Consider the following 5000-nt stretch of genomic DNA (forward strand, 5'->3'; position numbering starts at 1 on the left):
ATTATATTTGTATAGTTAATTATTTTGATTGTAAAAGAAAGAAAGAAAAAAAAACAGTAGAAACAAAGAAAGAAAGAAAGAAGGAGAAAGATAAAATGAAAAAATCGATATACAATTTCATGAAATAATTTACTACTTACTACATATATATATATATATATATATATATATATATATATATATATATAATTCTCAAACGAAAGGTGATGATCGTAAAAATATCGTACTTACATATTTACATTTTTTTTTCTTTTTCTTTTTTTTTTTTAAATTCTGTTTATTACGTTTTCAACGTAATAAAAAGACTAACGATAAATCTGTTGGTAGTACTGTCGAAGAAGCGCGAGAAAAAGAAGAGTAAAGTGGGGGAAGCTGATGGAGGAGCTCGAGTACTCGAGAACACAACTCGATGCGGTACGACCCTCGTGATAATTGCTTGTACCTCTTGAGGATCTCTTTTGCGCGTATTGAAAGGCCACGATACGCTTCGTTCGTGTCGTCGAAACGAACGCGTATACTTCTTACATAGATGCATGTCTACATATATATATATATATATATATATACATATATGTAGGTACGTACATACGTACTTGTTTCGTACAATTCTTCGTCGTTCGAGGCTAAAGGCCTGCCGACGATGGGAGATTTCTCTGGACAGATGGAACATCTAAATATGTAATGAGTATGTACACAGTGATGTGCCTGAGTATTTAATATAGAGTCCAACAACGAGTTATGGTGAATGAATATGTTACCAGTTATGCTTCTACCGTTAATAGTTTACGTTACCTATATAGAAAATCTTTTCATTTCTTTTTCTTTTTTTTTTTTTTTTTTTGGTTCCATCACTCGTTTCTTATGGTACGAAAGAAAGAAAAAAAAAAGAAAAAGGAAAATAATATTGTCAAAGAGAAGCACATGGTCGATATGATTGAGTTCGATAGATCGACTTGAGAAGGTAGAGAACAGAGGGAACAGAGAGTCGACAAGAAAGTAATTCGCGAGCAATTAGTGTAGCTGTCAGTGGTGTTTAGCGAAAAAAACATATCGTGTGGCAGGACGATGGGAAATGCTATCCGAATCAAAAAGAGAGAGAGAGAGAGAGAGAGAGAGAGAGATAGACAAGTAAAGTCTAATAAAGTCCGTTGGGACGTAAATTCACCTGCGCGAAGGCGAGTACGCGCTTCGGTGACTTTCCAAGAACCTATTAAACGCCGGAACGTTTCCTTTTTGCTCTATCCGATCGCAGCTAAAACCTTCGCGATGGAACAGTCGTTAAAATGCCTACTTATTTCCAGCTGCCATGAACCGCTACGCGAATGGTTTCCTTCTACGTAAGAAAATCGCTTTTCCGTAGTCGCAGTCGTGACACAAATTCGTTTGTTAGTGTACGCAAAAAAAAAAAAAAAGAAAAAGGAACAAAGAAACAAAAAAGAAAGAAAGAAAGAAAAAGAGAAAAAAGTTGTTCAAGAACTAAGCCAAAATCTAAATTAGAACGGTAGTTGGAGCGAAGGAACAATTGAAATAATTCCATAGTTTCATTATGTAATTAGCATTACTATAATCTCATTATTTCGAACATTTTTTTTTCCCACGAAAATTTCCAAATTTTAAATATAATCGTTTAATCGTAAATATATTATTAAGAAATATTTCCATCGACGATTCTATCGACGTATCGACTATATCGTCGTATAATTATCAAACCACGATTGTATATTTGATAAAGGATGTGAGAGAATACAATCGAATTTGATGTCGATGAAGACATCATCGGGGAAACATTTCAATTTTCGCGATGAGTTCGGTGAGGTCAAGAGAGAACGAAACTCAAAGAAAGAGAATTGTGAAGAAACACAGAGAGAGAGAGAGAGAGAGAGATAGATAGAGAGAGAGAGAGAGAAAGAGAGAGAGAGACAGACTTTAAGGAGTCCACCGGAGTACGGCGGTATCGACATCAGCAGCGGCTACGGATGCTGATGCGGTGTTTTGCGTGGGCGTGCAGACGGAGATGCAGTCACAGAAGAGAGCGGGAAGATGCTGCCCGAAGAAGATGAGGACGTGCCCTGGTCTTGTGCCTGCCAGTTCACCGACAACGAGACACGGCCGAACCGTCTCTCACAGATGCGTTCTCTCTCTTTTTCGAAAGAGAGAAAGAGAGAGAGAGAGAGAGAGAGAGAGAGAGAGAGAGAAAAGAGAGAGAAAGAGAGAATGAAAGAGACGAAGATAACTGAGAAACGGAACACCTGAGTCTTCTTTCGTCCTGCACCACCAAGCCCTTTGCCACTCCATCCTCCTCCGCTTCCTCCCAGCCGGTTACCCGCGCCACCTCGATGTCCTTCTGTGCCTTTCGAGAGCGTCGTGCGCTCTCCGAGGAAGGATGGCTTTGCACTAACTCACCCACCACGTGGGCAGCGCATTTCCGAACTCTCTCGTCATCGACCCTTTTAGTTTTCTCTCTCTTTCTTTCTCTCTCTCTCTCTCTCTCTCTCTCTCTCTTTTTCTCTCTCTCTCTCTCTTTCATTTGCTCTCTATCTTTCTTCTCGTGGATGGATTTAAACGAGATAAGTTCGTCGTCATTTCTCGTGAAAATCGATAGCCGATAGTCGTAATTCCGTTCTCCGTCGTTTAAAGGCTCACCAGAAAGTATTTTTCTTCTTCCTCTTTTTTCGTTTTTGTTTTTCCTTTTTTTTCTCTTTCTCTCTTTCTTTCTTTCTTTCTTTCTTTCTTTCTCTCTTGAAGCTGTCCGAGCTTTTGTTTTACGATCTTGACGGGAAAAAGAGTAATGAAGAAAAAGAACAAGAGACAAAAAAGAACCAATCCGTCTCCCTCCTCCTCCTCCTCCTCCTCCTCTTTCTCCTCTTCCTCCTCCGCATCCTCCACGCAGCCCTGGGCAGATTTATTTCCAGTTAACAGCTATGATTCTGTTCTTTAACGTAGACCGACTAACGACCGACCGACTTGGTAAAGAATCTCGCGAACGGCGAACGGTCCTACCTGCCATCACGAAATTGCTCCTTCACCAAACTGGGTAATAAAAAGAGTCTATTAATGAGTCGTAGACGAAATACATTCGGATTCGCTGTCGCAATCTGCGAGAAACGCAATCTCGAACGCTATATATATATATATATATATATATATATATATATATATACATAAATATTTTTATTATAATATCCATTTTATTTTTTATTTCGTTCTACGAATGGAGAACAAAGAACGTTCTTGAATCGAATTTAATTGATCGATTTTAGGCAACGTTCTTTTTTTTTTTCTTCTTTTTTTATTTCTTTCCTTCCTTCTTCTTTTTCTTTTCTTATTTTCTTTTTCTTTTTCTTTTTATTATCTATATCGTGATGGTTATAATAGAATAGAATGAAATAGAATAGGATATAATACAATACATAGATTGTCGTCTGAACGACATCCGGTTTCGTTAAAACAGGTGAGAATACTCGAGTGATAATACTCAAACGTAACTATCGGTGTAACGTCTTCCCTTCTTTTTTTTTTTTTTTTTTTAATCAGAGTATGCCTTCTCGCAGTGATATCGAGCTTCTTTTTATTTTTTTATATTTTTATTTAATTTTTTTTTTTTTTTTTTTTTTTTTTTTTTCTTTTTTATAGGCGAACGCATAAATGCATTTTGGTTCATTGGGTCGATCTTCAAGCGCATCGCATCGCATCGCATACGCGCAATGACCGGAGCAAAAACATCGTGCAATTATCGCGAACAGATCTAAATCCCACGTCGAATGTAGTTCGAATTTCCAGATAATCTCTTTCCACTTCCGCTCTGATATATAAGTAACTCCTACGCAAGCGTAATCGATTATACGCAACGTGTAACGAGAGACTCTAACAGAGGAAGGTCGATTGGTCACATGTAAATACATATTCTTTTTTCTTTTTTTTTTTTTTCAATGATTTTTATAAGAATTAATAAGAGAAAGACAATAAGAAAAACAGGCGAACAAGTAGACTAAAAATGAAAGAGAGAGAGAGAGAGAGAGAGAGAGAGAGAGGAAGAGAGAGAGAGACAGAGAGAGAAAAAGAAAAGAGAGAATATCGATTTCTGATCTCTTACTCGATAATATCTTTCAATACACAAAGTCGCAGCTTATATGCATAATTGTACGTAAAACGCATAATTATGTTAAGTAGCTATCGATCTCTAATAAAAATAATATGAATGTAACAAGTATTATCATTATTACCGTTCACACTTCATTTATCGTACTATCGTAAATATATATCGTAGTTGGAAAAATCGAATAAGAAAAGATTCATCGTTTGACAAGGCGTCAGTGAACTTTGGAAAGCCTTCCGGCGATTGGGACTCATCCGGTTCAGGTACTTTCTCATCTCTCAAAGAGAGATAAAGAAAGAAAGAGAGAGAGAGAGAGAGAGAGAGAGAGAGAGAGAGAGAAAAGGAACGGGATAAGATGGATATGACTCGTCGTATCGGCCACGGTATTTGCGCAAAACAAATGGTACTGGAGGCCGCCTACGTCCCTCTCGGCGCGCAACGAATTATCCACAACGTCTCCTCTTTCTCTCCTCTCTCTCTCTCTCTCTCTCTGTCTTTTTTATACAGATATACACCACATATACGCACACGTAGACACTATCGTTCTACGCCACTGCACCCTCTAATGATATTTCGCGAGCGAGCGCTCGTTACGTTGATTTTCTTTGATTCGCGCTCACAACCTAGCTCGCTGCGTTTTGCGATCTTATCGAGATAGTAGAAAAGAAACAGAGGGAGAGAGAGTGAGAGAGAGAGAGAGAGAAATAGAAAGAGATAGAGAGAGAGAGAGAGAGAGAGAGGGGGATAAAGAAAAAGAAGAGAGAAAGCTTTCTATTTTTCCAAAGGAAAGGAACGCGCGTGTGAGAAGAGACGCGTGTCATGCGTTGCACGCCCGGTAACGCCCGTGAGAGACGACGATTGGTCAGATCCAATCCGATCCCGTTGCTTTTTGCTCGCTGTAAGA

This window comes from Vespa crabro, chromosome 4 (genome assembly GCF_910589235.1).
Source record: "Vespa crabro chromosome 4, iyVesCrab1.2, whole genome shotgun sequence".
NCBI lineage: Eukaryota > Metazoa > Arthropoda > Insecta > Hymenoptera > Vespidae > Vespa > Vespa crabro.